The sequence below is a fragment of the Nomascus leucogenys genome, chromosome 18 (assembly GCF_006542625.1).
Source record: "Nomascus leucogenys isolate Asia chromosome 18, Asia_NLE_v1, whole genome shotgun sequence".
In the NCBI taxonomy this organism is placed as follows: domain Eukaryota; kingdom Metazoa; phylum Chordata; class Mammalia; order Primates; family Hylobatidae; genus Nomascus; species Nomascus leucogenys.
Window position 1 is genome coordinate 67,333,124 of NC_044398.1, and position 27,697 is coordinate 67,360,820.

Here is a 27,697-nt window from a genome sequence, read left to right on the forward strand (position 1 = left end):
TGGGCATAGGCGCCTTGTGAGCGCCGATTCACCTAGGCCCGAGCGCGAGGCCCGAGCAGGGTACCCAGCGAAGGGCGTGCGCCGCAGCGTCTTCCGCAGCTTGAAGCTCGGAGGAGCTGCGGCGCGGCTTCGGGAGCTTGGAGCTGGGGAAGACGCTACGGCGCGCGCCACTCGAGCCTGCGCGGCCACTTCCCGGCTCAGCACCCCCCTCTCGCCCTCTGCACGGCCCCACCAGCCCGGACTCCGAGGCAGCCCCGGGCTGGGGGAGGTGCGGGAGGAGGGGCTCCTCAGGGAGCGGCGGGGAATTCCCCCTTCCACCGAACGTTCCCGATTGTTCACCGTCCTCACGTCAGCAGCAGGGGGTAATCCCCGACTCCAGCTGCTCCTGACGTCACCGCGTGGAGCCACCGCCCCCCGCGCGCCCCTGCTCCGGGGCCTCCTCGAAGCCCCGCCCCCAGCCTTAGCCACGCCTTCTCCCCTCCCCCCAGGCGCCCGACGTAGAGGGCGGAGCTTCTTTGACCGCGGCGTGAGCGGTTGCTTGGGCCAGAAGGTTCTCTGGTGGAGGCGCTCTTCCCGGTGTCCCGCCCAGTAGGTTTGTTAGCACCGCTTCTTCCACACCCTTTCTCCCTCCTTCTCCTCGCCCCGCCTTCCCCCCCTTCTCAACCCGTCTAGTTAGTTCCCCGCCTCGCCACTGTCCACGATCTCGCGAGACTTGGCCCAGAACATTGCGGATCGGGTCGGCGCCATTTTGGGACTGAGACTGGTTGTGGGGGAGGGAAAAGCGGCAAAAGGGGATTATTCAAAGTACCGAAAACCTTCTCCCGGGATCAGGCGCAGCGGCACCCCCAGGCCAGGGGCACCTCTGGTGGGGCAGAAGGTAACACCGTCCTCTAGGCTCCACGCCCGAGCCCGGGGGAGGAGGGGAGTGCCCGTGTCCGTGTTGGGGTTTGAGAGGCCGGGAGCGGCGTTGGTGGCGCGAGGTGTGAGGCTGCCCGCCGACGGAGGGGCGGCGAGAAGCAAGGAGTGAGAAGGGAGGGAGGCGCAGATAGGCCCCTCTAGCTATTGACTCGGCCCGGGTGGAGCGGAGGTGGTGGTTATGAGGAGGGGGTGGGTGGTTTAGCCCCGGCGGCTTGGTTGGGGGGTGTTTGGCGTTTGGCGGAGGCTGAGAGCGAGTCCGACGCCCTCTGTGCTCGGCCTTCCTTCCCCCGGCCTCTCGCACACGCCCGCCTGCTTTTGCACCACTACCCCTTTCAGGGCTGAGGGAGTCGAGGCCGAGTTGTGGCCTTCGGCGGTTTCTTCAGCAGCGCCTCAGCTTTCTCCGCCTCTCCCAGGTCCGTGGCACTTGCCGTGGACCGGGGGGAAGGCTACTTTGTTCCTCCGAGTCCTGTGGGGTCTGAGGGGACATGTGCTCTTTTGGGAGAGCACCATTCCTTGGTTTACGAAAAGGGCCCCTCTACCTTCCACCCCCTCAGTTTTGGGAGAAACCTGTTTTCTTAATTCGAGGAAGTCGGAACCTACACTTTCTAGCCCTTTGCTCCCTCAGAAGTGGGGAAGTCTCCTCTGGAGAATTTAAGAAGCGGGTTTGCCCTACTTCTAGTTCACCTTTCTGGCCTTACTGGGGGGGAATATGCCTCCTCCAGTAGACGTTCTGATTCGGAGGGAGCCTCTTTCTCTTTACACTTACCTCTGAGTTAAATTCGCTAATGCTCCGTGGCAGCACACCTGTCTTCGCTTTCCTTGGTCCATCGAAGAGGGTTGGAGATCTGTTGTAAGATTATGTGCCAATTTCATAGTTTTAAAATTTATTCGAGAAGTATGAGAAGGTTTGCTTATATAATTCCCCAACATGGGATCTGCACCCCTTCCCAGGTGAAATCTGTCCTTGCCCTCCGTAATACCGTCACCTACCATTTTTCCCTCCCTCTACTCCGATGTCTTGTTCATTCAGTAGACTTTTATCGGGTGCTTGCTTGGGTAAAGCCCTTTTCCAGGCTCCTGTAGGGTTATATAGAAGTGATTTTCTCTCCAGAGGTTGACTTTTTAAGTTGGGGATTGATTTTTTTAGCTCAAAATCAAAACTCAGTATATAATTTTTTTTATAACTTTTACAGGTGATTGAATTACTCGGATATGAAGATCATCTTCTAGGTTTTGTGTAGAAGGCCCCGGATATTTTAAGTGGCCATTTTGGATTTACAGTGTTTTTGGATAATTTTGCTCCAGAAGTTTATTAAAATTGGCAAGAATCGTCTATGAAGTGAATTGATAGTGAACAATTCAGCAAGCTACTTAAAAAGAGACCCAGGCAGCATTTCTACAGTATTTTGGTTCAAACGGATTATATAACTGGTTACAGTATTTCAGCTGGTGGTAATTTTTGCCTCCCCTTCCCCCACCCCGTTGTTGGGGTTCTTCAGCCGAAACTGAGAGACGTTGATTTGTGTACTGAGTAGTTTCAGCAGTTTCAAATGACTGAGTATTGCTGAAGTTTCATGGCAGTTTATTTTTACCTTTATTGAAAGTTTTAGGAATTTTTGACTTCAGCTCTTTCATGTCACAATGGGACACTTTTTCTGAATGAAGACATTGAAAGAATACAGAGTTTTTTTCCTTTTATCTTTTATTTACGTGGAAATTTAAGATGTTGCAGTTTCCCGGCAGCATAGTAGTATTGAGATAGCTATGTGTGTCTCTGTATATGCTGATGTTTAGGAATGCTCTTCAGATGTGAAATTTTCTTTTTGTTTTTGCTTTTTGGCTCGTAAATTGGATATTTCATCTGGAGTGGTCAAGTACAACAGTGGCAAGTACATGGAATAATAAAGAAGACCTTGATCTTAAATCTAAAGAACTTGGCTAATTCGGGAGATAGCCATATGAAAACTTTAAAACAGAAGTATGGGTAGCTGACTTGAAGTAACTCTATGTCAAATAGTCATAGGTTAAGTATCTTCAAAGAACTTCGATATTATTTCAGAGGATACAAAATAAAAATACAAACTGGAAAACAAAGATTACAGAGAAAAAACCAACACCTTCCTGTGCAGTCCTGTTGGAATTTGTAAGTACTATTATGGTGAGCAAATCAAATGTTCATTTGTGAACTGTAATAAGAGTCGAGTTTATCCTGTGTTATTCTTGGAAGCCTTTCAGTTTCTTGCAGTAATATTGCTTGTTTTCAGTTTCCTTGACAGTCTGAAAACAACTATTAGCCATTGTTTGAGTAAACTGAAATAGAGAAAAAACGTTTAAGGCTTAGGAATTTTTCAGATTCAAACAGTCATAAGCTACAAGTTTTTGTGCTTTCTAGTAAAAAGCTAAATTCATATGGCCAGTATATATTGCCTTAGGCTTTGAAGATTCATTCATAGTGGTAGAAAGGTAGGAAAAAAATGCTACAAATGATTGACCACGTGTCTTCCTAGCCAGTTTGCATTCTAAATGCATGTGCCTTGATAGCCAGTTGACTTTCCAAATGTGAGTTTAGACTGCGTTCCAAATGCAGTTTAGTGTTGCATTTGGAGTTACATAGTTTGGTCATATTACAGATAGTAGTTCTTAATGTATTTCATGAACTAGCTTGTTGTAAGCCATAGCTGTTCCTAACATATTAATCCGTTGTAGAAATTAAGTTTTTGAAATAGTTTTGTTGAAATGGCTTTGTATTTCAAATTATTTCTTTACTTTCAAAAAAAGAGGGTATTACCAGGACCAGAAGCTCAGAGGAACTGAGCAAGCTGAATTAAGAACCTTTAAAATAACTTCAGAAAATATGACTATACTTTTTTTTTTTTTCACTCAAGAGGTTATGCTGGCCTAAGTTTATAAGCAAAGCTTTTTTTTTTTTTTAAAGTTGTGAATTATTAATTGCTATAATAGAAATTGTTTTGACAGGTGGGAGAGTTATCTTTTAATGTTCGTATTTTTCAGGATTAAACGGTGTTTTTAGTTACCATTAGTTACTACATTTAATTTTTCAGTGAATCATAGGCATTTAGTGTTTTTTAAAGAGATACACTAAAATTTAATTTTTTTCCTTTTTGACTAATGACAAAACTTAATTTTTAGGCAATTAATATTAGTGAACACATGAGTATAACTAAAATTAGAGGGTATTTCAATTAATTGTCTTTCTGAGACGAAAGACTAATTTTTTTTTTGAGACCGAGTTTCGCTCTTGTTGCCCAGGATGGAGTGCAATGGCATGATTTTGGCTCACTGCAGCCTCTGCCTCCCAGGTTCAAGCGATTCTCCTGCTTCAGCCTCCCAAGTAGCTGGGATTACAGGTGCCCGCCACCATGGTTGGCTAATTTTTGTTTTTTCTTTTAGTAGAGACCCGAGTTTTCACCTTGTTGGTCAGGCTGGCCTCGAACTCTTGATCTCAGGTGATCCTCGCGCCTTGGCTTCCCCAAGTGCTGGGATTATAGGCCTGAGCCCACGCGCCCGGCTGAGATTGCAATTTTTGAACCCTTTACCAAGATGGCCTAACATAATAACTTGTCAGTTGTTTATTTTGAACGAATAACTGTTGAATCCTGCTAGTTCCCATAGAAAGTGGTAGTAAATGTAAAATAGAGAGTTTTTCCTTTCTGAAATTGATATTAGAGAGTTCAGTAATTCCCTTTGTCATAATAGACTAGGTTATATGTGTTTTCTCTGTCAGACCTGTGTGTAGTAATTTTAATTGAGTGTCTACCTTGATTTATAAAATTGGTGAGAACATTCCACACCCTTGCACTTGGGAGAGCCTGTATTTTGTTCATTCCTCAATTCAATGACTTTTCAAGTTATTTAAGAATATGCGTCTTAAATATGACTAAGTTGAACTGGAGTCAAACGATCATTCTTCCTAGAAAACTACATAATATTTGTTATTCGTGATTTTTTTTTTGAGACGGACTCTTGCTCTGTTGGCTGCCTAGGCTAGAGTGCAGTGGCGCAATCTCTGCTCACTGCAACCTCCGCCTCCTGGGTTCAAGCGATTCTGCATCAGCCTCCCAAGTAGCTTGGATTACAGGTGCCGGCCACCATGCCAGGCTAATTTTTTGTATTTTTAGTAGGGACAGGGTTTCACCATGTTGGTCAGGCTGGCCTTGAACACCTGACCTCAGGTGATTCACCCGCCTCCACTTCCCAAAGTGCTGGGATTACAGGCATGAGCCACCGCGTCCAGCCTTGTTTTCTTCTAAATTGCCATTACTGATATTGTTACCCTAAGCAGTAGTGTCAGGATAAAGATTACTCCAGAGATCAGAGTTTTTAACAATTAACTTTAATCTGTGAATAGTCTATAACAGTTGTCAACTTTGCTTACAGCAGTTCTTGAAGGACAGATTTACTTGAACGTTTTGACAGATATTTTCAGTATTTTATTTTCTGGAGATTGAAATAGTTCCACCCGTTGGTAATTGGAACCATTGCTGGACTGCTGCTTTTCCCTAGGAGTTACACCACTTTTCTTTTTATCTTTTCTACTCTTTATATTTCCTTTTTTCTCCCTTTCTAAACTGTAGGTCTAAAAATAATAATCATAGTGGCTAACATTTATAGATGATGATGGTGTCATATGTTTTGCTGTGTAATTTATGTGGCATATTTTAATTAATTCTTAATCCCGTGAGGAAAGTACTATTATAGTCACTGTGGTGGTACTCATGAGAAAATTAGGATTTCGGGAGGCTGAGACTGGGAGAAAGTTACTTTTTTAGAATTGTAATCTTGACCAAATAAATGTTCAAGCGGTCTGATTCCAGAGCACATACTCAGCACTATGCCATACTTACACCGCCTTCTTGGGGAGTTTACTTCACGAATTCATTTATTTGAACATTATCTTTGATATTTTTTTTTTTTCATGTACTGCTTCTCTTTGGTTGATGTTGATTACAGACTGCTAATGGAGTTTGGAAATAAACTAAGAGATGCTACTGTTTTGCTATTTGCTAGTAACTATTCGGGTGACATCTTTGGTTAGCTAAAATTAAGTGTGTGTGTGTCTGTGTGTTTGAGACAGGGTCTCACTCTCTCACCCAGATCGGAGAGTAATGGCACCATTGTAGCTCAGGCAACCTCGACCTCCTGGGGTCAAGGGTTCCTTCTGCCTTGGCCTCCCAAAGTGCTGGGATTATAGGCATGAGCCACAGTGCCTGGCCTTGTATTTTTCTTTTTCACCCGTAGCCTGTTTCCACAGACATGGAGCTAAATGCATAGCTTTATTTTACCTTGTCTGGTTTTGTTTTTTTTTTTTTTTTTTTTTTCTTTTTTGGGGTGTTTTCGAGACAAAGTTTCACACTTGTTGCCGAGGCTGGAGTGCAATGGTGTCACTGCAACCTCTGCCTCCCCGGTTCAATCAATTCTCCTGCCTCCTCAGCCTCCTGAGTAGCTGGGATTACCGGCATGTGCCACCAGGCCTGGCTAATACTGTATTTTTAGAAGATGGGATTTCACCATATTGGTCAGGCTGTTCTCAAACTCCTGACTTTAGATGTCTGCCCACCTCTGCCTCCCAATATGCTGGGTTTATGGGTGTGAGCTACTGGGCCCAGCCCCTTGTCTCTGTTTTTGAATTGAAATAGTTACACGGATTTTTGTGCTTGAAGCTGCTGATATGTTAAAATTGAGGAAGGGAAGAGTAATGGAGAAAGAACAGGAAGAGTGAGTAGGAAAAAAAAACTGGGGAGAGTTACAAGAAAGGGATAATTGAGGAGGACTTCTAATCTGAAAGTAAAATAAGCAAGTGAGGATAGATTTTAAAACCAGGCCAGATTATTTAACTTTTTTTTCTGAGACAGAGTTTTGCTGTCACCCAGGCTGGAATGCAGTGTCATGATCTCCGCTCACTGTGACATCCGCATCCCGTGTTCAAGTGATTCTTAGGCCTCAGCCTCCCAAGTAGCTGAGATTACAGGTCCCCGCTGCCACGCCCAGCTAATTTTTTGTATTTTTTGTAGAGATGGGGGTTTTGTCAGGCTGGTCTTGAACTCCTGACCTCAGGTCAGGTGATCACCTGCCTCAGCCTCCCAAAGTGCTGGGATTATAGGCATGAGCCACTGCACCTGGTCAGATTATTTAACTTTGTTTAACCAAACCATCTTTTCTGTTTCTTTTTTGATAAAAATGTTTATCAAATGTTTAGGTAACAATGTTTAGATCTGTCAATGTTTAGGTAACAGTTTAGATCCAGGTAAGGTAGTGATGTAGAAAAAGGGTCATGGCTGAGGGTTTGGAAGGGAACTTGGTTTAGGATATGGAATATCTAGAAAAATGCCTGTGTGACTGTATGTTCACCTAACTTTTTTAGGCCTTTGTTTCTTCATTAAATTGATGGAAATGTATATGGAGGGTTTTTGTAAATTGTGAAGTGTAACGCAGATGTAAAGATTTTTTTTGGGTTTTTTTGTTTTGAGACAGAGTCTCGCCCTGTCACTCATGCTGGAGTGCAATGGCACAATCTCAGCTCATTGCAATCTCCGCCTCCCGGGTCCAAGCGATGTTCCTGCCTCAGCCTCTCAAGTAGCTGGGATTACAGGTGCCCACCACCACACCCAGCTAATTTTTGGATTTTTAGTAGAGATGGGGTTTCCCCATGTTGGTCAGGCTGGTCTCCAACTCCTGATCTCAGGTGATCCACCCACCTCAACAAATTTAAATATGGCTTTAAAATATAATTTGAAAACTGAATTAAGAATTAAAGGGGGCCAGGCGCAGTGGCTCATGCCTGTAATCCCAACAGTTTGGGAGGCCAAGGCAGGAGGAACACTTGAGATTAGGAGTTCGAGACTAGCCTGGGAAACATAACAAGACTCTCTCTCTACAAAACATAGAAAAAATTAGCTGAGCATGGTGACATGCGCCTGTAGTCCTAGTTACTTGGAAGGCTGAGGAAGGAGGACTGCTTGAGCCTAGGAAGTCGAGATGGCAGTAAGCGGTGATTGCACCACTGCACTCCAGCCTGGGTTGCAGAGTGACACCTTGCCTGAAAAATGAATAAGAATTGAAGAGGCCAGACGCCTCGGTATTTTTGGCGCTGCGATCGCGCCACTGCACTCCAGCCTGGGGTGACAAAACAAGACTGTCTCAAAAAGAACCTCTGACATACAAAATACTATTTAAAAAAGGGGTGAAGGGGCAGGGCATGGTGGCTCATGCCTATTATCCTAACACTTTGGGAGCCTGAGGCACAAGGCTCACTGGAGCCCAGGAGTTTGAAAAGAGCCTAGGGAACATTTAAAAAAAAAAAGGGGGGGGGGTGCGGGGGCAGGGAATACATCTCTTTTCAAACTCCTGACCTCAGGTGTTCCACCCGCCTCGGCCTCCCAAAGTGCTGGAATTACAGGTGTGAGCCACCATGCCCGGCTGAGACAGTGGTTTCTGAGAATTCTTTGAAATTGATAATTTTGTGGGCATTTCAATGCATTTTTCTGGAAAGTAGGTCCATTACCTTCAACAGAAATGTTGAAAAACAAAATGTTAATACTTACTGGTAAACTGTTTCGTGGTTGTGACTCTGTTTTTCAGTTTTTACCTGCTTGCTTTTCCCATTTTGTCAGCTGTCCCACCCATCAGAATAGTTAACAGATTTGCTGTATAACCCTGCAAATAATTGCTAGTTTCTGCATCTTTTTATGTACAAGATACGTCATTTAGTTTCTTGTTCTTTAGTTATTATTTTGTTCACAGCTTGGTGGGTACAGTGCTTTTGGTCTTTCCATTTTCTTCCCTTTAATTATTTTATTAATTTTTTGAGACGGAGTCTCCCTCTTGCCCAGGCTGGAGTGCAGTGGCATGATGTTGGCTCACTGCAACCTCCGCCTCCCGGGCTCAAGCGCTTCTTCTGCCTCAGCCTCCCTAGTAGCTGAGATTACAGGCACCTGCCATCAGGCCTGGCTAAGTTTTGTATTTTTAATAGAGATGGGGTTTCACCATGTTGGCCAGGCTGGTCTTGAACTCCTGACCTGAAGTGATCTGCCCACCTCAGCCTCCCAAAATGCTGGGATCATAGCCATGAGCCTCTGTGCCTGGCCTTTTTTTTTTTTTTTGAGATGGAGTCTCACTCTGTTGCCCAGGCTGGGGTGCAGTGGCGTGATCTCGGTTCACTGCAATCTCCAGCTCCTGGGTTCAAGTGATTCTCCTGCCTCAGCCTCCCGAGTAGCTGGGATTATAGGCGCCTGGCACCATATTTAGCTAATTTTTGTATTTTTAGTAGAGATGAGGTTTCACCATGTTGGCCAGGCTGGTCTTGAACTCCTGACGTCGTGATCCACCTGCCTCGGCCTCCCAAAGTGCTGGGATTACAGGCGTGAGCCACCGCACCCAGCTTCTTCTCTTTAATTCTTGTTTATTTATTTTTGAGACAAGGTGTCACTCTGCCACCCAGGCTGGAGTGCAGTGGTGCAGTCACGGCTCACTGCCATCTCGACCTCCTAGGCTTAAGCAGTCCTCCTGCCTCAGCCTCCCAAGTAGCTGGGACTACAGGTGCATGTCACCATGCTTGGCTAATTTTTTTTGTTTTGTAGAGAGTCTTGTTATGTTTCCCAGGCTAGTCTCGAACTCCTAATCTCAAGTGTTCCTTCTGTCTTGGCCTCCCAAACTGTTGGGATTACAGGCATGAGCCACTGCACCTGGCCCCCTTTAATTCTTAATTCAGTTTTCAAATTATATTTTAAAGCCATATTTAAATTTTTTTCCTACACTTTTTATGCAAAAATAAGTTTTTAAAACTCTTAGTTGCCAGGCATGGTGGCTCATGCCTGTAATCCCAGCACTTTGGGAGGCCGAAGCGGGTGGATCACCTGAGGTCAGGAGTTCAAGACCAGCCTGACCAACATGGGGAAACCCCTTCTCTAATAAAAACACAAAAAATTTGCTAGGCATGGTGGCACATGCCTGTAATCCCAGCTACTTGAGAGGCTGAGGCAGGAGAATTGCTTGAACCCAGGAGGCAGAGGTTGCAGTGAGCCGAGATCATGCCATTGCACTCCAGCCTGGGTGACAAGAGTAAAAACTCTGTCTCTAAATAAAAACATACATACATATATACATATGTACAACTCTTAAGTTATCCTTTCTCCGAAACTGAGAACCTGGGCTTGGTTTGTGGCATACGCCTGTAATCCAGCACAGAAAATTTAGAAATTAGCCCAGGTCAGTAGTGCGCCTTGTAGTCCCAGCTACTTGGGAGGCTGAGGCCGGAGGGTCACTTGAGTCCTGGAATTTAAGACGGTAGTGAGCTATGGTTGTACCGCTGCAATCTAGCCTATGCACCGAGAACATCCCCATCTCAAAAAAAAAAAATTACGATGAAAGTGTAGTATAAGGGAAATACTATTTTATGCTTCCGTATTAAAATTAACATTTCAAGAGTTGATAGCTAATATTTTTTAATATGGGGGGATATGAATTCCTTTTTTTTTTTTTCTTTTTTTTTTTTTTTTTTTGGAGACAGGGTCTCACTCTGTCACCCAGGCTGGAGGGCAGTGGTGCCATCACAGTTCACTGCAGCCGCGACCTCCCAGACACAGGTGATCCTTTCTTTCACATCAGCCTTCTAAGTAGCTGGGACCACAGGTGAGTGCTGCCATGTCCAGCGAATTTTTTATTTTTTGTAGAGACAGGCTTCTGCTATGTCTCAGAATTTTGGAAGGCTGAGGCTGGTGGATCCCTTGAACCCAGGAATTTGAGACCAGCCTGTCCAGCATGGTGAAACCCTGTCTTTACTAAAAATACAAAAATTAGCTGGGCATGGTGGTGCGTACCTGTAATCCCAGCTACTTGGGAGGCTGAGGCAGGAGAATCACTTGAACCTGGGAGATGGAGGTTGCAGTGAGCCGAGATCGTGCCACTGCAGTTCAGCCTGGGTGACAGATTGAGACACACTCTCAAGGGTAAAAAAAATTAAGTTTATTGGGGTGTAATGTACATAACTTTGTTAGTCTGTTTTTGTGTTGCTTTGAAGAAATACCTGAGACTGGATAATTTATAGAGAAAAATGGTTTTATTGGCTCTTGGTTCAGCAGGCTATGTAGGAAGCTTGGTAGTGGCATCTGCTTGGCTTCTGCTGAGGCCTCAGGGAGCTTAGAATAATGGCATAGCTGGAGCAGGCATGTCACATGGCAAGAGGGAGCAGGAGTGAGGGGGGAGGTGCCACCCACTCTTTAAAACAGCTCTCTGGTGAACTATCAGCAAGAACTCATCACCAAGGGGTTGGTGCTAAGCCATTCAGGAGGGATCCGCTTGCACAATTCAACACCTGGCACTAGGTGCCGCCTTCAACATTGGGGGTCTCATTGGATATCTCATGGGACAGACATCCAAACTGCATCAATAACAAGAAAATTCTTTAAAGTGTATACAGTTGTGTAATTGCACAATCAGAATATAGAATATTTTCATCACCCCAAAAAGTTACCTTGTGTCCTCACCCATCATCCTCAGTCCCTGTAAAGTCCCAGTCTGTTTAGTATTGAAGTCCTTTCGTATTGGGTATTTTCCGGAATGTCAAAGGAATTATACAGTGGATTAGCCTTTCATGTGTGTTGTTTCATGTATTGTAGTTGATCTTTTTATTTCATTTTATTTATTAACTCCCTATGGGGACATCTTAGTTGATTTTTATTATTGCTAAATAGTACTCTCTTATGTGGTTATACCACAATTTGTTTATCTATTCTCTCGTTCAGAGACATTTTGTTTGTTCCCAGTTTTTGGCTGTTGCAAATAAAGTGAATAGGAACACTTGTGCATAGGACTTGGTGTGGACTTAAGTTTTCATTTCTCATGTGACAATCCCCAGCAGAACTGCCCGGGTCATGTGAATTGTGTGCCTTCCCACCAGCAATGCGTGTTAGTTGTTATCACCAGCCCTCTTTAAAATTAGTTTTTGGCAACCATCTTTGGTTAGGTCTTTTTTTTTTTTTTTTTTTTTTCTTTTTAAGACAGAGTTTCACTCTTGTTGCCCAGGCTGGAGTGCAATGGCGCGATCTCGGCTCACTGCAACCCCCGCCTACTGGATTTAAGTGATTCTCCTGTCTCAGCGTCTGAGTAGCTGGGATTACAGGCACATGCCACCATGCCCGGCTAATTTTTGTATTTTTAGTAGAAGTGGGGTTTCATCATATTGGTCAGGTTGATCTGGAACTCCTGACCTCAGATGATCCGCCCACCTCAGCCTCCTACAGTGCTGGGATTACAGGCGTGAGCCACTACGCCTGGCTGGTTATGTCTTTTAAATTTTAACTATTGTGTATTGTTGGAATTAGGATTATGTCTTTAATTTGCATTTCCCTAATAATGATAGTATTTTTCCGTGTGTTTTGGTGAAGTATCTGTTCAAATATTTTGCCTGTTTAAAAAAAACCTGGGGCCCGAGCACGGTGCTTCATGCCTGTAATGCCAGCACTTTGGGAAGCTGAGGTGGGCAGATCGCTTGAGCCCAGGAGTTCGAGACCAGCCTGGGCAACATGGTGAAACCCTGTGTTTACAAAAAGTGTAAAAGTAAGCCTGGCACAGTGGTGTGCCCCCTGCAGTCCCAGCTACTCCGGAGGAGGCTTGAGCCCAGGAGGTAGAGTGTTGCAGTGAGTGGAGATGACACCATTACACTCCAGCCTGGACGATGAGAGTGAACCTTGTCTTAAAAAAAAAAAAACAAAAACAAAATTGGGTTGTCTTAATGAATTGTGAGAATTCTTTTTTTTTTTTTTTTTTTTGAGACGGAGTCTCGCTCTGTCACCCAGGCTGGAGTGCAGTGGCGCAATCTCGGCTCACTGCAAGCCCCGCCTCCCGGGTTCACGCCATTCTCCTGCCTCAGCCTCTCTGAGTAGCTGGGACTACAGGCGCCTGCCACCACGCCCGGCTAATTTTTTTTTAAGTAGAGACGGGGTTTCACCGTGGTCTCGATCTCCTGACCTCGTGATCCGCCCGCCTCGGCCTCCCAAAGTGCTGGGATTACAAGCGTGAGCCACCGCGCCCGGCCCGAGAATTCTTCATATATTTTGGATACATGCTTTACAAATAATTTCTCTCAGACTGTGGTTTGTTTTCATTTTCTTGATACAGTGTCTTTTGAAGAGCAAAAATTTTAAGTACTGAAATAAAATGCCTGGTGGCTCATGCCTTTAATCTCAGTACTTTTGGAGGCTGAGGCTGGAGAATCCTTTTGTGCTGGAAGTTCAAGACCAGCCTGGGCAACATACTGTGAGAAGCTTATTCTCCAAAAAATTTAAATTAAGTGGGCATGGTGGCATACCTCAGCTACTTGAGAGACCGAGGTGGCAGGTTTGCTTGAGCCCAGGAGTTCAAGCCTGTAGTGAGCTATGATTGCGGCACTGCACTCTGGTCTGGGTGACAGAGCGGGACCTTGCCTCTTTAAAAAAAAAAAATTTTTTTTTTCTTTAATGGTTTGTGCTTTTGTGTCCTAAGAAATCATTGCCTAACCCAAGGTCATAGGGTTTTCTCCTGTCTTCTAGTTTTGTAATTTCGTTCTTACCTTTTAGGTCTTTGATTCATTTTGAATTTTTTGCATGTGGTGTGATAAAAAGATGTTCAATTTTTGGGGGGTGGGGTACACAGGGTCTCGCTCTGTCACCCAGGCTGGAGTGCAGTGGCGTAATTACAGCTCCCTGCAGCTTTGACTTCCTGGGCTGGAACGATCCTCCTACCTCAACCTCTTGAGTAGTTGAGACTACGGGTGTGTGCCACCACACCTGGCTAATTTTTAAATTTTTTTTGTGGAAACGGAGTCTCACTGTGTTGCCCAGACTGGTCTCAAATTACCGGACTCATGGGATCCTCCTGCATTGGCCTCCCAAAGTATTGGGATTACAGGCGAGAGCCACTGTGACCACCCCCCATTTTTTTCCATGTAAATGTCCAGTTGTGCAAGTTTCATTTGTTGAAAAGATTTTGTTTCCCATTGAATCACCTTGAAATTTCTGTGATGAAAATCAAATTATGTGTGTCTATTTCTGGACTCATTAAGAGAGAGAAGTTGTGTGTGTGTGTGTGTGTGTGTGTGTGTATGTATTATGCTAATTCCATGGAATGCTAGTCCATAAATAAAATAGTATTTGATTTTTTTTCTGCTTTAACATTGGATGTCTTACATTTTCTAAAATATTTTATAGGAAATTTGGAGCAACAGGGAAATTGTTTTTGTGGGAATGTGAAGTAAGACCTGTTGCAAAATAATGTCATCTTGAATTCGTATATCAGTCTTTTAAGTGGCTTGAAATGTTAGATATCTAATTCATACTTGAGCATACTTAGAAAATGACAACATTTGTATACTGGAAATGAGAAAGTAGGATGTAAAAGTATCAGCTTATTTACTATGATATATTATCTCAACAGTGGATTTGGGACTCTTCTCTCTCGAGTGCTAATTATGTGCTAGAGATTTCCTTTTTCTCAGGAAATGTTTGAATGCCTATGGTATCGTTGGTGCTGGGGATTTTCTAGTGAACAAGGCAAAAATGTAAGATTCCTCTGTCCATATAGTTTGCTGTGAAGTTCTGTGAATACAGAATAAAAAGAGTCCTTGAATTTGAATTATGGTTTCATGCCATCTGTTACATTATATAATAGCTATGTGATATTGACCAACATAGTCTTTATGACTTAATTCTTGCTCTATAAAATAGTGCCTCACAGAGTTGTTATTAAAGTCAAGTGAAATAATGAATGCTAAATGCTTTGAAATTGTAAAATAATACAGACAATGGTGTTGTGGCTGGTCACAGGTGGTAGTGGTTGAAGACCATATCATATGATCAACCAGGAGGGAGAGATTATGAATTGGAGGACATAGGTAAGTATAAATTGAAGGGACAGAAGAAGCAGAAACCAGATATATATATATGTATAATGTATTTGTGTATGTATAATATATATGTATATATATGTATATATGACAGATGTAAAATTATCGAGGTGGGCTTGGTGGCTCATGCCTGTAATCTCAGCACTTTGGGAAGCTGAGGCGGGTGGATCACTTGAGGTCAGGAGTTTGAGACCAGCCTGGGCAACATAGCGAAACCCCATCTCTACCAAAAAAATACAAAAATTAGCCGGCCATGATTGTGCATGTCTGTAGTCCCAGCTACACAGGAAGCTAAGGCGAGAGAATCACTTGATCTCAGGAAGTGAAAGTTGTGGTGAGCTGAGATCGCACCACTGCATCCCAGCCTGGGTGACAGAATGAGACTCTGTCTCAAAAAAAAAAAAAAAAAAAAAAAAAAATTTGTTGAAGCACATGCATTCCACTCTTGGGATAATACTTCTGTAATTTGTGATACGATACCATAGCTTTAAAAGGTATATTTATGCAAATGATCTCAAGTTTAAATTTCCAGTTCAGATCTTCTCCCCATATTCCAGGCTTATAACTTAACTGCCGTCTTGAATCCTCTACATGTAAAATTTAATGTTCAATGCTACACTCAGGCTGGACATGGAGGCTCACGCCTGTAATCCCAGCACTTTGGAAAGCTGAGGCAGGTGGATTGCTCGGGAGTTTGAGACCAGCCTGGGTAGCATGGCGAAATCCTGTCTCTACTTTAAAAAAAAACAAACAGAAATTAGCTGGGTATGGGGGTGGGTGCCTGTAATCCCAGCTACTCTGGAGGCTGAGGCATGAGAATTGCTTAAACACGGCAGGCGGAGGTTGTAGTGAGCTGAGATCGTGGCACTGCACTCCAGCCTGGGCGACAGAGCGAGATATCGTCTCAAAAAAAAAATAAAAGGCAAACTACAGTCTTACTTCCTAGCCCCATACTCTGTCTGTTCTTTCTCATCTCAGTATGGCTCCACCAGCTACCTGTTTATTCAAGCTAAAACACGTGGGAATCATCTTTGGATTTCTTCTTTTCCCCCATCTAATCCTTTAGCAAATTATGTGTTCTACCTTCAAAATCTCCTAAAAGTATTCATTTATATCCCACTGCTACTAGACTTGTACAAGCCTCTGTCTTTCTTTGTGACGAAGTTTCGCTCTTGTTGCCCAGGCTGGAGTGCAATGATGTGATCTTGGCTCACTGTAACCTCTGCCTCCCAAGTAGCTGGGATTACAGGCATGCACCACCATACCCGGCTAATTTTTTTTTTGTTTTTTTTTTGGAAGACAGTCTCGCTGTGTCCCCCAGGCTGGAATTCAGTGCCACTATCTCGGTTCACTGCAACTTCCACTTCCCAGTTCAGGTGATTCTCATGCCTCAGTCTACTGAGTAGCTGGGATTAACAGGTGCCTGCCACCGTGCCCAGCTAGTTTTTGTATTTTTAGTAGAGACGGGGCTTTGTCATGTTGGCCGGGCTGGTCTTGACCTCCTGACCTCAGGTGATCTGCCAACCTAGGCCTCCCAAAGTGTTGGGATTATAGGCATGAGCCACCATGCCCAGCCCAGCTAATTTTGTATTTTTAGTAGAGACAGGGTTTTACTATGTTGGACAGGCAGGTCTCGAACTCCTGGCCTGAGGTGATCCACCCACCTTGGCCTCCCAAAGTGCTGAGATTACAGGCCTGAGCCACTGCGCTCGGCCCACTTTCTTTTTTCACTTGAACTACTGTGGTAGCCTTTTAAGTTTATTGCTGTACCATTGTGTACTCTAGTTCATTATTCACAGATCACAGTGATCCTTTAAAAATGATATTCAAGATTGTGTCATTATTGTGCTTAAAACCCTTTAATGTCTTTCCATTGGATCTAAAAATAACATGCATACTCTATAGCCTGCAAGGATCTGCATTGTTTATTTGTTCCCTCTCCTTCTCTGGAACCTTGCTTACTGTCTTGCTGGCCCATTGGCCTTCTTTCTCTTACCTGAACACATGAGACATTTTTCTTTATATTTGTTCACTCTTCTCTGTTCTTCCCTTGTCAGCTCAATTTTAGCTCAAACCTAACCTCTGAGATTCTCTAACCATTCTGTGTAAAGTGGGCCACTCTAGTCAATACTCTGATTTCTCTTATTGTTCTGTATTATTTCACTTAAAGCACAGCCTATAATTATCTTGTTTACTCTTTGCCTGTCTTTATCACATAAGCTCTTTGAAAGCAGGGACCTTGTCTCATTTGTTTACTGTTGTAGTCTCAGTGCACTTATTTGCACAGTAGAAGAACTATTAGCATCTATAAATAATTTAGCCTTTTTTTTAGCGGGGGGATTGGGTGTATATGGTTGTTTTTATTATAGAGCTATTTTTAACTCCTTGGGGACTAGGTGGAATTTGTTGTTGGATTATAGGAGGGTTGATTTGTTGTCATGTCATTTAGAAGCTGTTTTATCAGCTAGGCATGGTGGCTCATACCTGTAATCCCAGCACTTTGGGAGGCCGAGGCAGGTGGATCACCTGAGGTCAGGAGTTTGAGACCAGCCTGGCCAACACGGTGAAACCCCATCTCTACTAAAAGTACAAAAATTAGCCGAGCGTCGTGGCACGCACCTGTAATCTCAATTACTGGGAGGTTGAGGCGGGAGAACCACTTGAACCCAGGAGGTGGAGGTTGCAGTGAGCTGAGATCACGCTACTGCACTCCAGCCTGGGTGACAGTGCAAGACTGTCTCAGTTAAAAAAAAAAAAAAAAAGCTATTTTATGTGCCTAGAATTAAATAATTTGTTATGTGAGCTTTTTGTCTGCCAGATTCAAGACTGGCTTTGGATTTGCTGTTAGCATTTTTTTTTTTTTTTCCTGAGACAAGGTCTTGCTCTGTCACCCAGGCTAGAGTGTGGTCCATGATCACAGCTCACTGCAGCCTTGACCTCCTGGGCTCAAGCAATCTTCCCGCCTCAGCCTTCCGAGTAGCTGGGACTACAGTACGTACCACCACGTCTGACTAATTTTTGTATTTTTTGGTAGAGACGGGTTTTGCCATGTTGCCTAGACTGGTCTCGAGCTCTGGGGTTCAAGTGATCTGCCCGCCTTGGCCTCCCCAAGTGCTGGAGTTACAGGTGTGAGCCATTGTGCCTGGCTGCTCTTAGCTGTTTTTTCTTTTCTTTTCTTTTTTTTTTTTTTTTTAAGGCATTCTCCATCACCCAGGCTGGAGTGTAGTGGCACAACTTTGGCTTACTGCAACCTCTGCCTCCTTGGTTCAAGTGATTCTTGTGTCTCAGCCTCCCAAGTAGCTGGAATTACAGGTGCTTGCCATCATGACTGGCTAATTCAGCTAATTTTTGTATTTTTAGTAGAGGTGGATTTTGCCATGTTGGCCAGGCTGGTCTTGAACTCCGGACCTCAAGTGATCCATCTGCTTCTGCTGTCCAGAGTGCTTGAATTACAGGTGTGAGCCGCCGTGCCCGGCCTTGCTCTTAGCTTTTTGAAGGGACTGCCTCATCTCATAAAGATTTGTTTACTGTGACCCTTGCCTTTAAAAATTTCCCCGATTTTGAACTGTTGTGTCAGAAGGCTTGAAACCTAGGTAATTTTTGCTCTCAGGTTCAAAGAAACAAAATACATTTATCTTCAGGTTTTTTTTGTTTGTTTGAGACCAAGTGTCACTCTGTCACCAGGCGGGAGTGCAGTGGTGTGATCTCAGCTCACTGCAACCTCCGCCTCCTGAGTTCAAGCGATTCTCCTGCCTCAGCCTCCTGAGTAGCTGGGACTACAGGCATATACCACCACACCCAGCTAATTTTTGCATTTTTAGTAGAGACGAGGTTTCACTGTGTTGGCCAGAATGGAGATCTCAATCTCTCGACCTCATGATCCGCCCACCTCTGCCTCCCAAAGTGCTGGGATTACAGGCGTGAGCCACCACGCCGGCCTATCTAGGTTTTAAGGAGTGGCTTTGAAATATATGAGCAGAATTTAAGACTTCTCGTTTTCAGAGATCAGACCATGATAGTTCATTTGTAGGTGTCTTTGAGGAGGAAACTAATGCAGATAAATGTCCACAGAGCTTTAATTATTTTTGGTGTTACAGAGTTTACCTGTGTGATCTTGTTTTCGTTCTGTGTAAGAAAAACATGTTATAGATCCCTTGCAAGGACCTTATTTACTGAAGCTCTTAGAAGGATGCTAAACTTGAGGCTGTTACAGGTGAGTATTCTCAGGAGAGTGTTGAAATTGTTTCTGGAACACTGGCTAGATTGAAAACTACTTGAAAAATGCACTTACCTGAGCTGGGTGCCTTAATTTTTTTCTTTTAACTTGACTGGTAGTTTCACATTTCTATTAAGTACTTCCTGTTAAGTACTTCTGAGTACTTAATTTGCTGAGAGGACAGTAGTCTGTTTGGGGATAGCGCTAGATTGCAGTGGTAGCTCAAACTGCTCATCTTTTACCTGTCTAGGTGATTGAGACCTGTATTTTGTACTTTTTGACACAGCAGTCGTGTAAGACAGTGCCTGAGTAAAACTTAAAATTTAGGAGTTGGCTGGGTGTGGTGGCTCACACCTGTAATCCCAGCACTTTGGGAGGCTGAGGTAGGTGAGGTAGGTGGATCACCTGAGGTCAGGAGTTCGAGACCAGTCTGACCAACGTGGAGAAACTTCGTCTCTACTAAAAATACAAAATTAGCCTGGCGTGATGGTGAATGCCTGTAATCCCAGCTACTCAGGAGGCTGAGGCAGGAGAATCTCTTGAACCGGGGAGGCGGAGGTTGTGGTGAGCTGCAATCACGCCATTGCACTCCAGTCTGGGTAACGAGCGAAACTCCGTCTCAAAAAAAAAAAAAAAAAACATTAGGAGTTAATATGTCTATTACGAAGGCTAATGTTTTGTGTTAGGTAAGATTTCTGCCTGATGTGTCCTGTGTTACTTATAGTATGTATATGTATCCAGAGTAGTTAAGAGTTTCAGCTACTATATGACCTTGGGAACTTTAAAATGGACTTCGCATTTATATAAACACTTATTTTTCTTGTTTTGAAAAGAAGGTAACATCAACCTCCTGGGGATGGGATGAGGACTAAATGAGTTGAATGTTAAAGGAACTGCTGGCCGGGCATGGTGACTCATGTCTGTAATCCCAGCACTTTGGGACGCCAAGGTGAGTGGATCACCTAAGGTCAGGAGTTCAAGACCAACATGGCCAACATGGTGAAACCCTGTCTCAACTAAAAATACAAAAATTAGCTGGGCATGGTGGTGAGTGCCTGTAATTGCAGATACTCAGGAGGCTGAGGCAGGAGAATTGCTTGAACTGGGAGGCCAAGGTTGCAGTGAGCCGAGATCGAGCCATTGTGCTCTAGCCTGGGTGACAAGAGCAAAACTCCATCTCAAAAAGAAACTGCCTAGGCAGAGTGCTGTGGCTTACTCCTGTAATCCAGCACTTTGGGAGGTCGAGGTAGGAGATCACTTGAGTTCAGGAGTTTGAGACCAGCTTGGGCAACATGATGAAACCCCATCTCCACAAAAAAATACAAAAAATACCTGGGCATGGTGACTTGCACCTGTAGTCCCACCTGCTTGAGGGGCTGAGGTGGGAAGATCGCTTGAGCCCAGGAGGTGGAGGTTGCAGTGAGCCAAGATCATGCCACTGCACTCAAGCCTGGGCAATAGAGTGAGACCCTATCTCAAAAAAAAAAAAAATATGTAAAGTATTCTGTCTTTGTTAGCGCTATCTGGTTCGTAGGGTTAGGCGCATTTAAAAAATTAATTTGTTGGAACTTGTTTCCTGTGCTTGGGATGATTGGTCTTCAGCCTAACTCAGTTTCAGAAAAAAAATGGATTAAGAGTTTAAGGATTTGGAAAAAAAAAAAAAAACAACACAGTTTATTCAGGAAACAGTAAAATTGAGTCAGACTAAAAAAGATTTAAAATTGTTTTGAATTTATGCACACAAATTACAAAAGGTGTACCACAAGAGGTTTAGGGGAAAGTCACCCCTTTAATCCTGTTTCTCAGCAGTTCCCCTCTGCGGAAACCACTGTTAGTTTCTTAGGTATTTTAGAGATGTATATAAAACCACATTCTTTTGCTTTCTAATACAAGTAGTAGCATCATGTCTACCCTGCTCTACAGTCTTTTTTTACTTAATGAACTGAGAACATTATTCCATATTAATATGTGTAAAGTTACCTCATTCTTTTTATTGGCTGCATGGTAGTATAACTAGACCTCTATTGATGTACATTAGCCTGTTTCTGGTTTTTGTTTCATGAGTAGCGCTAGTGAATAGTTCTCGTAAATATAAGGCAAATTCCTGTAAGTGAATTTCTGAGTGTAATTTGGGATAATGCCCCGTTTTCCATAGAGGTGTACCAATGTAAATTTCTAGTGCTAATGAGGTGTATCAGACCTTTTTGTTTGGCATTTTTGCGTTGTGTAAAAAAATATATATTTCTACTTATGGATGCATAATAGTTACACATATTTAAGGAGCACATATTTTGATACAAGCATACAGTGTGTAATGATCAAATCAGGGTAGTGGGAATATCACTTTAAGCATTCATAATTTTTTATATTAGGAACATTCCAACTCCATTTTAGTTAATTTTGAAATATTAACTGTAGTTGCCCTGTTGTGCTACCAAATACTAGATCTTATTCCTTCTAACTATTTTTGTACCAACTAACCACCCGCTCTTTATCTCACCGACCTTCCCACTCCCCAGCCTCTAGTAACCATTATTCTCCTCTCTCTGTGAGTTCATTTTAACCTCCCACATAAGAGAATGTGGCAGTATTTGTTTTTCTGTGCCTGGGTTATTTCATTTAACATACTGTCCTCTGGTTCCATCCTTGTTGTTGCAAATGACGGGATTTTGTGATTTTGTTCTTTCTTATGGCTGAATAATATTCCATAGCCATACACATACCATGTTTTCTATATCCATTCATTCGTTGATTGACAGTAAGGTTGATTCCATATCTTGGCTGTTGTGAATATTACTGCAGTAAACATAGGAATACAGATATCTTTTTCCATATACTGATTTCCCTTGTTTTGGACATATACCCAGCAGTGGGCTTGCTGGATCATATGGCAGTTCTGTTTTTAGGTTTTTGAGGATGGGTTTTTTTTTTTTTTTGAATGAGAATAAAAATTTTGCATGTATAAGATCAGTTTCTTTGAACTTTGTTTGTATCTTTTGCGCATTTTTCTATTGAGTTCTTTTTTCTTTTTGAGACAGGGTTTATTTCCCAGGCTAGAGTGCAGTGGCACGATCACAGCTCACTGCAGCTTTGACCACCCGGGCCCAAGTGATCCTCCCACGTCAGCCTCTTAAGTAGCTGGGACTAGAGGCACATGCTATCATGCCTGGCTAATTTCTTGTATATTTTGTGGAGATGGAGTCTTCCTGTGTTGCCCAGGCTGGTCTCCAACTCCTGGGCATAAATGGTCTTTCTGTCTTGACTTCCCAAAGTGTACCACATCTGGCCTAGAAATTTTATTCTTAACATTTTGTTTAATTAATTACTTTCTAATTCTAGGAAGTTGATTAGCCTGAGACATGCAAATTATAAAGCCTATTTTGTTGTAGTTAGCGAAGTTGTAGTTTTAAAACTGAATTCTGTACCATAATGTAGATGAAAAAAGACTGGAGTAAGATGTATTTGCTTGTATTTGAAGCTCATTAGGAGCTAGCCGTGATGACTTAGGCACAACCTCTTTAAGCCCAAAGGTTTTTTATCTGTGAAATGAATATTAAAATACGTTTTTTGGCTGGGCACAGTGGCTCGTGAGTGCCTGTAATCCCAACACTTTGGGAGGCCGAGGTGGGCGGATCACCTGAGGTCAGGAGTTTGTGACCCTCCTGGCCAATGTGGTGAAACCCCATCTCTACTAAAAATACAAAAATTAGCCGGGCGTGGTGGCGTGCGCCTGTAGTCCCAGCTACTCTGGAGGCCGAGGCAGAAGAGTCACTTGAACTAGAGAGGCGGAGGTTGTAGTGAGCTGAGATCGCGCCACTGCACTCCAGCCTGGGTGACAGAGCGAAACTCCATCTCAAAAAAAAAAAAAAAAAAAAAAAAAAAAAAAAAAAAATTTTTTTTTTTTTTTTTTTTGCAACAGTTGAGATATGTAAAAGTCAATATGATATCTGCATATAGGCTCTCGGTATTTCCTTTTCCGTATGATGGTTACTTTTTGTCAGCGTTTTCTATCTCTACCTACTTTCAGTTTTTAAAGTCGAGATTTATTTTTTTATTTTCTTAATATTTTGTAGAGCCAAGGACTCTCTTTTTGGCCAGGCTGGTCTCAAAGTTCTGGCCTCAAGTGATCCTCCCGTCTTAACTTCCCCAGAAGTGCTGAGATTACGGGTGTAAGCCACCATGCCTGGCCTCAGAGTAAAGACTTCTTTCGACTGTTACTGATGTGGAGTTTCAACACCAAGTAACCAGTTATGGAATTAATTTGTTATGAAATGCATAGTAGAGAAATTTAATCTGGTGGATTTCACGTTTGGTAATTTCAGGATAAGCATTACCTTAGTGCACCTTTGTTTTCCACCTGTTTTGTGTTGTGTAGCATCAGATGCTATAAATGGCAAATAACCACTGAAAAAATTGGCTTTCATGGTGCTAAAAGGACTAGGATTTAAATAAGTGTCATAATCTACTTATTTATTTATTTATTTATTTATTTTTTATTTATTTATGGAGACAAGGTCTTGCTCTGTCTTCCAGGCTGGAGTGATACAGTGGAACAATCAGGGCTCACTGCAATCTCGACTTGCTGGGCTCAAGCCATTGTCCTGCCTCAGCCCCCCAAGTAGCTGGGACCACAGGAATGTGTCACCATGCCTGGCTAATTGTTTTGAATTTTATTTTATTATTATTATTATTATTATTATTTTTGAGGCGGAGTCTTGCTGTGTTGCCCAGGCTGGAGTTCAGTGGCACGATCTTGGCTCACTGCAACCTCTGCTTCCTGGGTTCATGCGATTCTCCTGCCTCAGCTTTCCAAGTAGCTGGGATTACAGGAATGCACCACCATGCCTGGCTAATTTTTTTATTTTTATTAGAGATGGGATTTCACCATGTTGGCTAGGCTGGTCTCGAACTCCTGGCCTCAAGTGATTCGCCCGCCTCAGCCTCCCACAGTGCTGGGATATAGGCGTGAGCCACCATGCCCGACCTGTTTTGAATTTTAGTAGAGACAGGGTTTCACTATATTGCCCAGGCTGATCTTAAATTCCTGACCTCAAGTGATCCTCCTGCCTGGCCATCACACCTAGCCCATTTTTTTTAAAAAAAGTAATTTGTATAGTAGTTTACAGTTTACAAGGCTTTCCTACACATTGTCCTCCTCCATTTGAGGAGAAGAATCATTATAGAATCTTTATTTCCATGCTCAGAGCAGGAACTCTCCTGAAGCAGTCCCTAGGCTTCCCAAAATTGTAAAAGGATATCATTTTGCTTTTTTTTTTTTTTTTTTGACAGCCTCACTCTGTCGCTCATGCTGGAGTGCAGTGGCGTGATCTCAGCCCACTGCAACCTCCGCCTCCTGGTTCAAGCAGTTCTCCTGCCTCAGCCTCCCAAGTAGCTGGGATTACAGGCGCCTGCCACCATGCCCATCTAAGTTTTTGTATTTTTAGTAGAGATGGGGTTTTGCCATGTTGGCCAGGCTGGTCTAGAACTCCTGACCTCAGTCAGCCTCTCAAAGTGCTGGGATTACAGGCGGGAGCCATCGCGCCCGGCCTGCTTCAATTTTTTTTGCTTGATGTCTCATTTTTTTCTTCATTTGCAGGCAGATGTTTTCTTTCTAGAAGTTGTTCTTTGTCCTTGGTTCTGAAAAATTCATTTATCTTGCTAGTTATTTCTTAAATTCTTTGTTTCCTTTTTGTTAATAGTTTTTTTTAATGATCTCTTTCATTTGCTAGTTTGCTTAAAATGTTTGATGATTATTAGTACATATTTAAGAATGAGGCAATAAAAAGTTGAGAGTTATGTGTATGTGAGCAGTGCTTATGGAACGGCTCTCAATGTTGTAGGACCCTGAAAAGCCAAATATCTTTTGGTGCCAGAACCCATATTAGCGCCTTATTTGTGTTTGAGAGAATCTACCTTTCCTTTTTGTTTGGGTGTCGTTATGTTTATGTGTTTGCTTATATTCATGTAGACAATTGTGCATTCAAGTTTTTCAGCTACTTCTTTTCAATCCCATTTCCCACTCTGCCGTCCTTTGTATCTGCAGTTTTGCAGTCCTAAATCATTTCAGCATTCTAGGGAGCAGATCAGCTTCCCACTGTATTCTACCTTCCACATGTATTCTAGGCCTTGGCTTTCATTGTCTAGTTTCATCAGTTATTATGCTTTCATTTATGTCATTCCAAAAATTTCATGAAGTGGCTCATGGCCTTTTCATTATCACAGTTTTATTCCTTTATTATTCTTTAACTCCTTTGTTTTGCCTTTTTAATGGGATCTTTGAAGTCAGGATGCCATCATGAACTTGAAATCCTGTTGTATTTGTAATGGGTACTAATGAACAGAATAAACAAGTTCAGTATCTTGTGTAAATCGAGTATTTTTATATTTCTATTATGGTAGTGGTTACCATAGTTTTCTTAGTTTTTTATAGTTATTTATAAATATTTATTAGGCCGGGTGCGGTCACACCTGTAATCTCAGCACTTTGGGAGGCTGAGATGGGCGGATTGCTTGAGGTCAGGAGTTCGAGACCAGCCTGGCCAACATGGTGCAACCTTGTCTCTATTAAAAATACAAACATTAGCCGAGCATGGTGGCGCGTGCTTGTAATCCAGCTACTCGGGAGGCTGAGGCAGGAGAATTGCTTGAACCTCGGAGGCGGAGGTTGCAGCCTGGGTGACAGAGTGAGACTGTCTCAAATAAATATTTATTAGTAATTATTTAACTCTTTTTGGTACGTCAGTGTCATTTGCTTCACATTTTGTTTTTTTTCCAGTTATGAATATATTGTTTGGCTTTGCAGTTGCAATAATTTTATGCTTAAAAGTATTTTGTTTCTTTAGGTAATAGGCATCTGTTAAACAGGAAAAATCTTACCATATCTCATGATGATAAAGTAGGATTTAATATGAATTAATCATGATTTGGACTCCAATAAATATTTCTCAAACAAAATCAAAGAGTACATTTACAGTGGTAGGGTACACTTAGTACAGTTCTTTTCTGTGTTCTTTCAGAGTACTACTATATCAATTTATGTTCTTTTAACATACAAAATAGTTGTATGTAATCATACTCCTGTGAAGTAAAACTAGTGATATTCTTGTTTTGTATATAACAAAAGTCAGCTGTGTCATAGTATTTAGTTTCTATTTTTTATAGTTTTTGACTTACTGTTTTCTATATTATTAGTGTTAGAACTAGGACTAGACATTGGGATATATGAACATTAGGGATGGGCAGAACCTGATGAGACTGAGGAGGAGCAGCCATAGGGATACAGGGGAAACCAGTAATGTGGTGTATTGGGTTAGCCCTGGAAAGGAAAGTGGCTGAAGGAGATAAGAATTGAAAGGTGACACTTCCCCTTCCTTTAACACATTGCTATGAGATTTCTTTTCTTTTTTATATATATATATTTTTATTATACTTTAAGTTCTAGGGTACATGTGCACAACGTGCAGGTTTATTACATATGTATACATGTGCCACGTTGGTGTGCTGCACCCATTAACTCGTTATTTACATTATGTATATCTCCTAATGCTATCCCTTCCCCTAAGATTTATTTTCTGAAAGCATACTACCAGATATATAATTGTCACTTTAAAACTTCTAAATACTTCCCTTGCCTGCTGGGTTAAGTTCTGATTTCTCATACTGCTGTGTGCTGTTCAATACTACTTTAATTTAGGTATACCTGGAATATATTAAGTGGTGTTTGGTTGACTAGACCTAGTGGTTTCAGATGTATTTTTAACAATGGTTTTTTTTTTCTTTCGGAACTCTTGACTTCAAGTGATCTGCCCACCGCAGAGTGCTAGGTTTACAGGCATGAGCCACTGTGCCTGGCCCTTACTTGAAATTCTTTTTTTTTTTTTTGAGATGAAGTCTTGCTCTGTGGCCCATTCTTAAAGTGACTTTGTTGCCTCACCTCATTTCGCCCCGCCCCTCCATTCCCCCCTTCCTTCCTTTTCTTTCTTTCGTTTTAGAATTATGCTGCTGGCCAAGGCACGGGTGCAGGCAGGGAGAAACGATGATAAATTCCATGTTCTTTCTGTATTATTCCTTGAGAAGGTAATTTCATTTTCTGCTTAATTAAAACAAAACATAAAGCATTGTAGTTTCTGTGTCTTGAGTAAATAAGTTCGAATTTTTTTGTTTTTGAGATGGAGTATCATACTGTCTCCCAGACTGGAGTGCAGTGGCACGATCTCGGCTCACTGCCACCTGCCTCCTGGGTTCAAGTGATTCTCCTGCCTCAGCCTCCCGAGTAGCTGGTATTACAGGCATGCGCCACCATGGCTGGCTAATTTTTTGTATCTTTAGTAGAGACAGGGTTTCACCAAGTTGGCCAGGCTGGCCTTGAACTCCTGACCTTGTGATTCTCCCGCCTCGGCCTCCCAAAGTGCTGAGATTACAGGTGTCAGCCACTGTGCCTGGCCTGAAAATTTTAAATAACAAAACTTACTTTTGTATCTTAAGGGATGGTACATTAGCAGCTCCTTGGTAATTATTGATTCTAGTATATGAACCCTGTTTTTTGTTTTGTTTTGTGTTTTTTGAGACAGAGTCTCACCCTTGTTGCCCAGCTGGAGTACAGGGGCATGAACTTGGCTCACTGCAGTCTCCACCTCCTGGGCTCAGGCTATTCTCAACTTCCTGAG

At 42.8% G+C, this 27,697-nt stretch overlaps 1 protein-coding gene across 6 annotated transcripts in view; it reads left to right on the top strand.

The window, feature by feature from the left end:
- The first annotated feature begins 486 nt into the window (after positions 1-486).
- The window catches only part of GPBP1 (GC-rich promoter binding protein 1), a 91,374-nt gene continuing 64,163 nt past the window's right edge, over positions 487-27,697 (top strand). For 4 of the 6 annotated variants that reach the window (XM_030797751.1, XM_030797754.1, XM_003265947.4 and 1 more), the window contains exons 1-2: positions 614-877; positions 2,112-3,061. The gene's annotated coding sequence lies outside the window, so the exon portion shown is untranslated. Of the gene's footprint in view, positions 593-613; positions 878-2,111; positions 3,062-27,697 lie in introns of those variants that run through there. The other 2 variants (XM_030797752.1, XM_030797753.1) reach the window with 2 other exon arrangements.